We start from the raw sequence: 14,173 nt of genomic DNA on the forward strand, positions 1-14,173 counted from the left end.
CATAAGGCTGCAGCTGGGGGAAGAGCTTTTACTTATAGAGCCCCCAAACTCTGGAATGATCTTCCAGAAACTGTTCGGGACTCAGACACAGTCTCAATCTTTAAGACTAGGCTGAAAACTCACTGTTCAGTTTAGCTTTTGGTAGCTAATGTTCCCCCTTAGATAAAGGCAGCATATCCAGGGGTCCACGGACACAGGGAATTATAGTAAACTGAGACGCTGGTGCTGTCGTCCCGCTGCTCGCACACGGTCACTCAGGTTGGTGGACGGTGGAGTGGAGGGATGCCGAACTGTTTCAGAGTGCTGCCGTGTCTGTGTGTCCTTCTGGTTCTCTCCTGTTAGTTAAGCTGTCATAGTCAGATCTGCCGGAGTCGTTAGCCACACTCTGGGAATGTTCACATCCCCTGTTTTACGTACAAGCAGACAAAATAAAACTAATTCCCTCTCCCTGCCTTTTTCCCGAGTATACAACTGCCCACATGTCTGGCCAGACACTGAAGGACGACTAGCTGCCCACCCTACACTGATGTTCTCATAGACTCCTAGTTATTCCTAATACCAATATTACTGCTATTAATATTAGTAGTATAATTACTTCTAGGTAGTTTGACCAGGGGAGGATGGTACCCCCCTGGTGAGCCTTGGTTCCTCCCAAGGTTTCTTCCTCAGTTCTGAGGGAGGTTCTCTATGCCACTGTTGCCCCTGGCATTCATCCAAATGTGGCAGTGTTGTTACTAACAAGGGGCTAGTTAGCATGCCGCTGTTAAGGTCATGCTATCTGGTTTGCCCTCGGAGTTGCTCAGTGATAGCCAATATTTCTGGTAAGTTGTTGGATGAAGGGTTTGTTTGGCTGAACATGAAGAGAAAACAGCAACATTCATAAGCAGTGAAAAAGCCCAATTCAAGCTCTGGTCCACCATGTAGTTGCTTAAACCTCTGCAATTTGGTAGTCAATAAGTCTAAGCTTTCGTGCTCTACCTGTAACAAGATAAGCTCGTCTGCCATCATTATTTATTTGGAATTATAAACAAAACAGCAGAGCTCTGATTGGTTCAAACCTCACCGTACACAGTGCCTGGTAAAAATATTCAGCCAAAGTCTATATAAAATTTCAACACATAAAGTCAAAAGGCAACACGTCCCTCTGCTGGTCTGTTTATGAAGAAGAAGCCACATCCTGGATCACCGTTGTTTAACAGATGAAGCTGGATGGAACTGGTTACATTTCTGAGACCCGTTCTTTCAAACATACACTACATAGACAATGGCTTTGGGACACTTTTAGTCATTGAATTCTGGTGTTTCATTCAGTCTCATTGCCACAGGGGTATAAAATCCAGCACCTATCCATGCAGCCTGCCTTGACAAACGTTAGTGAAAGAATGGGTCATTCTAAAGAGGTCACTGAATTCGAGCGTGGTTCTGTAATAGGACAGTCAGTTTGAGAAAATTCTTCTCTCCTAGATGATCCACCATCAACTATGAGTGGTAATATTAAAAAGTGGAAAAGTTTAAGAAGCACAGCAATTCAGCCACAAAGTGTCAGACCAGGTAAAGTTACAGAGCGGGTCGCCGAGGTCTGAGGAGCACAGAGCATCCAAGTCTCCAATGCTCTGCTGATCAATAACTGCAGTCGTGGGGCTGGAGGTTAGGGAACCAGCCCTGTGACCAGAAGGTGCCAGTTCGATCCACTTGGGGATCCTTGGCTGACAGTCTGTGACTGAAGTGCCCTTGAACAAGGCACCCAACTGCTCCCTGGGTGTCGTGGACAGGGCTGCCCGCTGCTCCGGGCAAGCATGCTCACTGCCCACTAGTGTGTGTGTTCACTGTGCATGTATGTGGTGTTTCACTGCACGGATGGGTTAAATGCAGAGGTCTGATTTCACAGTGTGCAAACACAGAGACAAATGGTTGTATATTCTATTCTAATTCAGAGTTCAAGCTTCCTCTGGTATCAACATCTGCACAAAACTGTGCTGGGAGCTTCATGACATGGGTTTCCATGGCCAAGCAGCTGCATGCAAGCCTTACATCACTATGCACAATGCCAAGCGTCAGATGAAGTGGTGTAAAGCGCCGCCACTGGACTCTAGAGCAGTAGAATCATGCCTCTCTGCCTGTCAGTCTGATGAATGAGTCTGGGTTTGGGGAAAGCCAGGAGAACATTACCTGCCTGACTGCACTGTGCCAGCTGTAAAGTTTGGTGGAGGAGGAATGATGATATGGGGCTGTTTTTCAGGGCTCAGTTGGTCTAGAAACCTTAGTTCCAGTGAAGGGAAATCTTAATCGTTCAGCACCAAGACATTTTGGACAATTCTACACTTACAACGTTGTGAGAAATGTTTGGGGAAGAACCTGTTCTGTTCCAGCATGACTGAGTCCCAGCACACAAAGCAGCTCCATAAAGGCCTGACTGGGTGAGTTTGGAGTGGAAGAACTTGACTGGTCCTCACAGAGTCCTGACCTCAACCCCATCCAACACCTTTAGGATGAACTAGAACGGAGACCCTCTCATCCAACATCGGTGTCTGACCACACAAATGCTCTTCTGGATGAACGGGCAGAATTTTACAGACACTCTCCAACATCTTGTAGGAAGCTTCCCAGAAAAGTGATTAGTTGTTAGAACTAGAATAAAAGTTGTTAGAGCTGAAAACGGGGACCAACTCCATCAATGTCTATGGATTTAGAATGGGATGTGATAAAAGCTCCTGTAGGTGTAATGTCTAGGTGTCCCGATACTTTTGTCCATATAGGGTATGTGTATTTAATCATTAAGTCTATTATGTAAATGATATGAAATGAAATGATGCTGTTGAAATGTAAAGGAGACCTATTGTGCTCATTTCCATTGGTCATTCTAGAACTGATGTACATGCTCTAATCTCACAAAGCACATGACTATATTATCTCATACTGTACGTCTTTACTCTCCCTCTCTTTCAGAGCTCCTGTGTCTTTAAGCCCCGCCTCCCGATGAGCCCAGAGTGCTCTGATTGGTCAGAGAAAAAAATCCAGTATTTGATGTCTATGGGTTCCAGACAATTACTAGCTCCAAATGATTTGATACCAAGTATTATGAATGACATTTTAATTTATGGTTGTGTTAGACTGTCCAATTAGTTTTGTGCCCCTAATAATGATGGCCTATGCTTGAAAACTGCAATTCCTACACTGTTAACCCGAACTGGATGTACATAGCCTTGGTCTAAAGCTGAGAGTCTGCACTTTGGCCTTATATTTGTGCATTTTAAACCCAAATATACTGTGGTAGACAACTAAAATAGCAATTAAACAAATAACCCAGTATTTATGGACCTGGCTCTTTCTCGCAAACTGACCAAACATATGTTTATTGATGAGAGCCAAGTTGAAAGCAATTTTCCCAAATGAAGAGTCCATGCGCTGGGCTGAAGCTCTTCTCTTTCTAATTATTTAGGGCTTTAGCACAAGAGGGTCAGTATGATCACCCAGTAGAGCTACAGGTCCATGACCAGCTGCACTTGTATGTATCAACTTGTCCTCAGTAAGCATCACATGAGATCCGGTTCTCAGTCGGACACTCGTATCAAAGACTCCACTTCCCAGAATCCTTCTGTCAGTCACGAGACTCGTCCAGCCAATCACAAACCACCCAGCAGATCACAGTCACCTCAATACTGATCATTTCCACCTGTTTAGCTCCGTATAAACACCAGTCTGTTTGGACCTTGTCTTTGGAAGTGTTGCCGTTGTCCCGTCAATGCATACCAAGCCGTTTCGACCTGGTCGAAATCCTCTGGGTTCGTTTCTATCCGCTCGTGTCTGATTTGCAAACCCAGTGTTACAGAAAGCCTATTTTCAGTTACCTTATACATACATTAAGAGACGAATGACCTCATTCTGTAATGCTTTACTGTGTCTAATGTACTTGAACTAGCAAATGCATTATATATGTGTACTATACCATACATGCTTCATCTCGGGACATTTCCTTTCATCCGACTGACCCTTTTACTGTCTGCAGAAACTTTTTTCTTCCCACCTTTTGCATCAACAGCCCAGGCTATAAAATGCTGCAGGTGAGTCCACGGTGTTGAATACCTCAGTGAAAATGAGTGCAGTGAGTTCATGTGTATGAAACTCCATCTGAGACTAAAATGACTTTAAGCCACATTCGTCAAATATAAACAAAGAAATCCATTAATAAATACGCACAAAGTAAGTAAGTAAACAAGTTACCTGAGTGTGGGGAGACTCCAGCAGGAAGTGCACCACTAACCGCACATCTGGAGGGGAAATGTCTGGACGTTCATGATGTAATTAACCTCGGAGAACACACACGGCTGATTATGGCTGATCATATTAGCTTCAGTCACTACCTCGCCATGTCACCAACAGTTCCACGCTGAAGGAAAACGCCAAAGGCCCCACTTGTAGTCTCCAGACCAATTAACTTTCATTAGCAAGTCATCTGTTCACTGCCAGAGTTGAAAATACACTGTTCATCAGATGTTCGAGGACACCTGGCTTTTCAAAGTGGGTTTAAAACAAATGAACATGTTTCTCTTGCCAGTTTACAACAACACACCACATTAAACTGAAAGATGCTTAGGTCTCCGAACAGAAAGAACATCTGGCAAAAGTCCTATCATAGGAACGAGGCCAAACTCCGCCCGTTTTATCCCATTATGACGTTAGGGTAACACTTTATGTGGAGTGGTCCTTTGTAGATGATTGATAAACTTTTAATAGATTATCAGTAAGACATCAACAACATATCAATGAAGTAGCAGTAATGAAGCATCTAAATACATTGAGTAAATATCTTGATGTTCTGTTACGATATTTACATTATGTAGATGTTTATTGTTGATGTTACATTAAATAAATTTAAGTTTAAGAGACTCTTATTTTGGGTAATTTCACCTCCGCACTCAACCCATCCATGCAGTGAAACACCACACACACACTAGGGGGCAGTGAGCACACTTGCCTGGAGCGGTGGGCAGCCCTATCCACAGCATCCAGGGAGCAGTTGGGGGTTAGGTGTCTTGCTCAAGGGCACTTCAGTCATGTGCTATCAGCACTGGGGATTGAACCTGTGACCTTCCGGGCGCAAGGTTGGTTCCCTAACCTCCAGCCCATGACACAGCCGAAATCGTACCCTAATCTTGGTCCTAATCCTAACCATAACCACGACTCAAAACCTGATCCTAATCTTCGGATTAGGGCCGAGATAAAGTTTAGAATCAGGTTTTGTTAAGTTTAATGCCTGATGTCAATGGGTTTCAGACTTCAGGCAGTCATTAAATGCAAAGAATTCGAAACCACTTAAAAGGATATTTTAATTTATGGTTGTTAGATCCAGTTTTGAGACCCTAAAAATGGGGGACTATATATGATATTCCTGTAATTCCTATGCCATTCGAATTGGATGCAAATACCCTCAAACTAAAGCCAAAGTCTGCACGATGATCATATATTTGAGCATCAATTTTAACCTCAATGTACTTTGTTAGGTGGCTAAAATAACAATAAAACAATAACTGTCGACATCCCTAATCCTCACTCTGGCCCTAGTCCTAACCCTTAACCTTAATCAAACCTAATTCTAAACTTCATCCCAGCCCTAACCCTAATCCTAACCTTAATTTTAACCAGACTTTAACCAAATCTCCAGGTACAGGATGGTGTCAGTGTGTCTCTAACAGCTTGTTGAGGATGTTGATGGTCTGTATTAAACCTGTTAGCATTCAGCTCCTCTCAGGTTCAATATCTACTGATCGGAACTTGGATTCTAATTGAAGTGAAAAAACATCTGAATTCAATGCATTAAAACACATTTTTCTTTAGCAATTAATTAAAATCTCTTTATAATCTAGAGAATGTATTCACTGCTGTTATATTACTGATATGTTGATGTTACTGAGAGTCTGTCGAGTGTTTATTTCATCTAAAAAAGACTGCACAATAAAGTGTCCTTAATGTTAGCACTCATCAATTCTCAGACTTTTCACAGCAGCCAAAAAAGTAGCCAGTTGTTTTGGAAGAAATTGCGATTGGATATATGCAGCATTTTTTCTTCATTATTATGGACGGAATAGATTTCCCTCATTGCTCACTAGCAGCTCAACCTAGCAGTAAAACATCTCACACACAGAGAGCCAATAACAGCCAACTAACTAATGTGATAATAATAAAAAGATTGGAGGACTTTTCCGCTTCATTGGAGGAATGGCCACTAGGGGGCCTGCAGAAAGAAGTTAAACCACTAAAAGAGCTTCAATATGTGCCTTTAACAATACTTTGGAAAAGAAAACTGTCAAAGGAAAATAGTACCAAGGAAGACACTTTGATGAACATGCAAATAAACTTTCATAAAATAAATTCCCAAAAGAACGGCCTAAACGATGTCTGGTAACTAAGTCTTTGCAGGGATGTGACTGAAACTCAAGAGTGAGAAAACAAGTCATTTTAAAATAAGAGATACGCTGTTTCAGCACTTCCCTTCCCCATTCCTGCTTCGCTCCTCCCAGTCCCCTCCCTCGTCCCGCCTTCCCAATTGTAGCAATGGAGGCGAGGAGGCGGGATGCAAGTGTGAGTTGCTTTTTACAGGCCTATCTCCAAACTGCCTTTTATGTCAAAAATTTTAGAGAAAGTTGTATTCTTACAGCTGAAACCTTATCTAGACGGAAACCAAATCTATGAGATCTTCCAATCTTTTTAACGATTTGCTAATGATTACAGACCCGGGCGACTGTGCCATTCTTATGCTTTTAGATTTAACAGCTGCCTTCGATACAATTGACCATAATATCCTTGTTGAGCATTTGGAGAGTTCCGCTGGTATTAAAGGCCTTGCTCTAAAGTGACTCCAGTCTTATCTATTAGACAGGACTTTTGTTGTTAGTAGTGGGGAGGCACTCTCGCCTGCAGCATCTCTCTCATGTGGGGTTCCCCAGGGTTCGATCCTGGGCCCCTTTTTATTTACAGTGTATATGCTGCCGTTGGGGGGCTATTTTTAGAAAATATGGGATCTCCTTCCACTGTTACGCTGATGATACCCAGGTTTATTTACCACTGAAGAAAGAGGACGCTACGTCTTTGACTACTCTACTGAGCTGCCTCGAGGACATAAAGGCATGGATGGCTTTAAACTTTTTAAATCTAAATGAGGCCAAGACAGAAATTCTCCTATTTGGCCAGGAGAGACCTTCATGTAGTCCTCAATGGAACCTGGGCCAATGGCAGACTTTTATTCAGACCTCGGTCAAAAATCTGGGTGTTGCATTCGACGAGGGTTTTACATTGGACAAGCAGATAAAGGCGGTAGGTAAGTCCAGTTTTTACCAACTCAGACAGCCGTCCAAAGTTAAGCCGTTTTTATCTTTCTCAGACTTTGAGATAGTAATTCATGCATTTATTTCCACAAGGCTCGATTATTGTAATTCACTGTACATTGGTGCTGGTCATTCGTTGGTTGCTAAGCTACAGTTGGTGAAAAATGCTGCAGCGAGGCTTTTAACACGTACATCCCAGAAAGAACATGTTACCCCAGTCTTGGCTTCACTCCATTGGCTCCCAGTTGTTTTTAGAACACAGTAAAAACTTTTGCTTTTAGTGTCTAAGTCTCTGCATGGCTTAGCTCCCAGCTACTTGGCTGAATTGCTTGTGCCCTATGTTCCAGCACGGGCCCTAAGATCTGCCGATCAGCTTCGGCTGGTGGTCCCCAAGTCGAGGCGGAAACAGAGGGGGGACCGAGTGTTTGCTGTGGCTGCCCCCGAAACTGTGGAATGAGCTGCCGCAGCAGATTCAATTGGCACCCACTCTGTCACGTTTTAAATCTAGTCTTAAAGCTCATTGCTATTCCACGGCTTTTATGTAATTTGTTTTATCTCTTTTAAATTTGTTTTACTAGTACTGTAGTTTAATGTTTGTATTTGTGCAGCACTTTGGTCAACTAACGTGAAAAATGTGCTCTGTCAATAAATTGACATTTTATCAAATCACATTTAGCAGAGTCCAGAAACTGAGTCACAGAGGCTTGAAGAAAAGACACGTCCGTAATGAAACAAAACCGACCAACAAGATCAACGAAAACAAACCTCAGGGTAACATCCACAATGCAAGACAAAGAGACTGAATAAACACAGGGATATAACTATGCTGAGGGGAAACAAGAAACACCTGGAACTAATGAGGGGGTGGAGCTACAGGCAGGTGGAGCAGATACCAAGGGGACAGGTTTAGGGAGGAGACACAGAACAAAACAACAACAAAAGCACATGGCATAAGAAAAAAGACACATGGCTACAAAAGAAGGGAAGGAGCAGACACACTCTGGAACAAGGAGGAAACTGTGATACCAATCAAGGGACCCCAGCCGTGCCTATGTTATTCCTATGTATATCTAGTACCCTTGCTTCAGGGTCTCTTTGTCTGGGGTCTCTCTTACAAAGCAGAACTTCTTACTTGATCAACTGATGGCTGGTCATCATATTAAATGGAAGAGCCAAAATAATACATATTAATAGCCCATTTGTGAAACAATGAAATAACATTATACTAGTTTAGTATTACCAGTATACCATCACCTAATGCCATACCATGCTAGCAAACAATGGATAAGGACTCTGGGGGGATGGACTGAGTGAATCTATATCTTTGGTTGGATGTACATCAGCCCCATTTTATCCAGTTCTAATTTTCCTTGCAAGCTTTTGGTGTTCTTGGGTAAACAGAAGTCCAAAACAATCATCTTCTTTTAAATTAACAGTAAATAAACAGATGTGGATGGCAAATTGAAAGCATATGCCTGATGATCCCTTTGATGCCTTCTTACTTTGAAAGAGAGGGCCGGTTTAGCCTTAATATCTTATTTATGCCAGCCAGTCTGGTTTCAGTCTAATCCTGGATTTTTTGTCTCGGTTATGGATTATGGATCACAAATAGCTCTTGGCCCAATCAGGGACAGCATTCTGATGGAAGAGGACCTTTCATGTCCATTTCAGATCACTTTTATTCATATAGGTTTTAGTTTTCTTTGATAAACAAGCTGTTGGACTAATTTTCACGTGACTGGCCGTTCTTTCATGAGCCTCACGTTTTCCTATACATTATGAATTTCCTATGAATTAATCACAGAGTATCATTGAGTATCCTAATCTAATAAGTTAACCGTGGCTGTGTTTGTTAGCTCAAACTTAAGCCCTATTGGAGCTGGATTAGGATCTGAGAATGTGACATCTGTGTGGTTTGAGTAGCTGATTTATGTGGGACACAGGATCTGTTTAATTTCCCCAAATTACCTCATGTCTGTACTAGGCCACAGATGCCAAACTTCTAAACACACACACACACACACACATACACACATTTCCTAAACCACTTAAACTTTTGGGCCGTGTCGTGTGTGTGTGTGTTTGGGGGGGGTTGGGGTGCTGGAACCCAACAGCCATTGTGCAGAAGGGCAGGAAACACTCTCGACAGCACCCGGAGAATGAAACAACCCTGGTCTCCTAATCTAATAAGTTAACCATGGCTGTGTTTGTTAGCTCAAACTTAAGCCCTATTGGAGCTGGATTAGGATCTGAGAATGTGACATCTGTGTGGCTTGAGTAGCTTCAGTCATCATCAAAAATGCTGTGCATACAGTGGTCTCGTCACGGATTTGAAGGAACTGGGAAAAAAGAAAAAAAAAAGTTTTAAAAATTCCATTACCCAGTTTCACGATTCTAACAGGACCGCTGAGGGTCCAGCAAATAATCAAAGGTAATTCAGTCTGGAACTATAAGCAGGTCATGGACATTGCAGATTCCATCCTGCATTAAAATCACGGATCTCCTCAGTAATCACTCACGTTACAGCACCTCCGCAGGACTTCCGCAGTACTTCCGTCCGCCTGCTTCCAAAGACCTTTTGACCAGTGGTTATGCCTAAAAACTACCCAGCACCGCAAATTAAAGCCCGTTTTACAACAGAGATAAAGATGTTTGGGACAGATTTTGAGGATTTGATTTGCTGCGGTTTGTTTAGAGCGAGTAGTGAAGCAGACGGTGACATATTGCATTTTCCTTCCCGCCCTGCTGCTCCTGCTGTATATCACACAGAGCCAGCGGTGCACAGATCCCCGCCTGTCGGAGCCAGGACCATCAACCGGAATCTCCAGCACTCCACATTATGATCACAGCACTGTTTTACTGCCAGCGCTCAGGGTCGCACTGACTGCCTACCACACTGTTTATTTACTGCTCTGCCTTCCTGAACTGGAAGAGACTTTAACTCTTACGGCTGCTGAGAACTAGACCTGCAGCACAGAGCAGTGCAAAGCACACTGGATGCCATAGCTCGTGTTGCAGTGAGAGCTCCAGTAAATGTAAAGCTCAGATTCGTTTTCCGCTCAAGTCCTGTTGTGGGGGAAAAGTGTTCTTTACATTTTTTGCGGATTTTTGTCATTTGTAAACGTTGAATCAAACAGGAAAGGCAGGAGCTCAGACCGAAGCCTTTAAATACAGAATGTAAGTGCAATTTATTATGTAAATCTGTCATTTATTTGGCTTGACAGAGTGAATTTTGCCACTCTTTCGCTATTCTGCACATTTTTAGTACTATTTTCACAGGTCGCAGTTTTCCAGCTGGAACCACAACACTTTGCAGGATCGTAGATGCTGTACGGGAATAGTATGCTTGTGCCTTTGGGACCAATCTCACCTATGGTGTTTGCACAGCATTCAATCAAACATTATTTTTGTCCCCTTCGGAAATGAATGGCAGGATGCTGAAATAAAATCATGAAATATGTTTGCCCTGGTGGTGAGATCTGGCCTTAACTGCCACAGATCATGTCACAAATTCATGCCACAAAACTGCCTCTCATAGACATTACATGCAGTTTCATACATACACACATGCCCACAATAGCAACCACCTACGATACTATAGCAACAACCTAGCAACATCTTACCTACCACCTGGGATTCCATGGCAACGGCCTAGCAACACTGTAGCAATCAGCTGGGATTTCGTAGCAATGACCTAACAACACCCGAACAAGCATCTTTGATAGCATAGCAATTGCCAAGTAGCATCTTAGGAACCACCTCTTATACGATAGCAATGGCCTAGCAACACCTCAGCACCCACCTGGGATTCCATAGCAGTAACCTAGCAACACCTCAACAACCATCTAGGGTAACATAACAACAGCCTAGCAACACCATATCAACAACCTAGCATTCCAATAGCAACAACCTAGCAACACCTTAGCACCCACCTGGGATTTCATAGCAACTGCCTAGCAACATCTTAGTAATCACCTGGAATTCCATAGCAGTAACCTAGCAACACCTCAACAACCATCTAGGGTAACATAACAACAGCCTAGCAACACCATATCAACAACCTAGCATTCCAATAGCAACAGCCTAGCAACACCTTAGCACCCACCTAGGATTTCAAAGCAACAACCTAGCAACATCTTAGCAATCACCTGGAATTCCATAGCAACAGCCTAGCAACATCTTAGCAACCACCAGGCATTCCATAGCAGTAACCTAGCAACACCTCAACAACTATCTAGGGTAACATAACAACAGCCTAGCAACACCATATCAAGAACCTAGCATTCCAACAGCAACAACCTAGCAACACCTTAGCACCCACCTGGGATTTCATAGCAACAGCCTAGCACATCTTAGCAACCACCTGGCATTCCATAGCAGTAACCTAGCAACACCTCAACAACCATCTAGGGTAACATAACAACAGCCTAGCAACACCATATCAGCGACCTGGCATTCCAACAGCAACAACCTAGCAACACCTTAGCATCCACCTGGGATTTCATAGCAACAGCCTAGCACATCTTAGCAACCACCTGGCATTCCATAGCAGTAACCTAGCAACACCTCAACAACCATCTAGGGTAACATAACAACAGCCTAGCAACACCATATCAGCGACCTGGCATTCCAACAGCAACAACCTAGCAACACCTTAGCACCCACCTGGGATTTCACACATGTCTGTGCTTTCTTCAGATCTTCATGTAATTATCATTTATTGTTAATATCACTACCATTAATATCAGACCTTTTGAAAGTTATCGAACTCTTCTTAAGCTGAGGTGCATGTTCACGTGTTAATATGCCTGATCTTTAACATAATTCTATTATTAGATTATAACACAATAAAGCCTTTAACAGGATCATCTGGCACCAGTTCATTAGAGCGGTGGTAACAAAACAGATTTACATAGTCCCTCCTCCATAATCACGTGTGTTAGAGGAATGCTAATTGGTGGGGTATACGCTTCCATTACTCGTTAGCGTCATTAGCCTTGGAGCTCCAGTGAAATATTAAAGAAGCCAATTCAAATTTCTACAGAGACTCCAATAACACTTTGAAGTATTTCAACACTGTAAACTTTGTTTGAATGTGACCGCTCTGTCCAGTTCATACGGTGTCCAGTTCAGCGCTGCAGTCTTTCCCCTTGTCGGACGCTGATCTGGTGTAGAGGGCAGAGCGGAGGACAGGGCCATTGGGGTAATTACAAGACTGGAAATATGAGCTCGCTACAGAAGATCAGACCAAAACAAGCAGCGTGAGCGAAACTCTTGGCCGCGTTACGTTTTAGGAGGACGAGCGGCGTGCAAGGAATGACGGGAGCGTGAGTATTCTGGGAATGTTGTTTCCGTGACTCTTAAATATGCCTTTTTATTCATGCATACGGATTTTTTAGTTGTGTTTTTTTTTCTTTTCACAGCTCTGGAAATAAGTTGAGTTGTGAATTGTCCTTTTTGATGTTCTTTGTCAGCAATGTCAAAGAGGCATATGGCCCTGGCAGGCTTTACTGGAGAGATGACAGTCATGCTGTCTCTAGATGCTTAGCTGTGCTCCCTCTCTCTCTCTCTCTCTCTCTCTCTCTCTCTCTCTCTCTCTCTCTCTCTCTCTCTCATCTTTGTGTCTATGTATTGTTGCCGTAGTGAGAAAATCCAAGCATTCCTTTAAAGGAATACTTCACTCTGTAAATGCCAGCAATGCTAATAATTCATTAAATCTATGTGGAGTCGGCTTTATTCACACGAGTCAGGCTCACATTCATTGTTAACTATGTCAGTGTATTTGGAGAAGGAATTTCTTTTGGGGCTTGTGGAGTTGAGCGTGTTACGCATTCACAGATTTATGCACAAAACCCTTTGTGGCGTCCCGACTGGGAACTATATATATATATATATATTGTTGTTGTTGTTTGTCGGAGAAAAATAAACATTTGAATATACAGCCTGGTCTATAAATGCTATCTTAGCTGTTTACCACAGTGTAGACTTTCTGGGTGTTGGCATCCAGTTCAGAGAAGTTGTGTAGGAATTACAACCATTTTCAGACCAAAAGTAATTGGACAAACTAACATTAAAGGATCATTTTTCCTACTTGGTTGCCAATCTTTGGCCTGAAGTCTGGAAATGCATGCTCAGTTGGATTGAGATCAGGTGATTTACTTGGCCAGTGCAGAACATTCGAATTTGTTTGCCTAATATCTTGGGTCACCGTCCACGTGTGCTGTGAAGCGGCATCTGGGTTTGTGAAGCATTTGGTTGTATCCGAGCAGGTAATATAGCCTCATGCACATGTTGTTTTTTTAGCGGTCACATCTTCAATGAATACAAGGGAGCCAGACCAGAGAACCGGTTCCATAGGCAGCCATACATGCCCACACCATGGCACTACCTCCACCATGCTTTACAGATAAGGTAGAAAGCTCCATACTCCATACTCTTCCCATCATTCCGGTTGATCTTTGTCTCATCTTTTGCTTCTTCTTTTTTTATAAGAATGTACTAAATAGTTCATTTGGCCACACTTGATGTTTTTGCAGTATCTCTGATGGGTTTTTCTGTCATTATGCTACGACCTGCTGGAACAAGCTACCGGATGAGGTCCAGATCACCTTTAGGTCCAGTTTGAAGATGTTCTTGTTTCCTTGTGCTTATGTTTACCACTGTACTTCCTCTTAACACAACTTTACTCATTTCTTTTGATTGTCTTATTTTATGGAACAGCCAACTGTCCAGTTACTTTTGAGCTCATAAAAATGTAAGACGATGGTTCGCATGCCTACACTCTTCACTCAATTCGAATGTAAATACCTTCAAATTAACAAATCGTTCTTTAGTCTTCTGTTTGAGCGCCG

Source organism: Pygocentrus nattereri, chromosome 3, assembly GCF_015220715.1.
Source record: "Pygocentrus nattereri isolate fPygNat1 chromosome 3, fPygNat1.pri, whole genome shotgun sequence".
Lineage (NCBI taxonomy): Eukaryota > Metazoa > Chordata > Actinopteri > Characiformes > Serrasalmidae > Pygocentrus > Pygocentrus nattereri.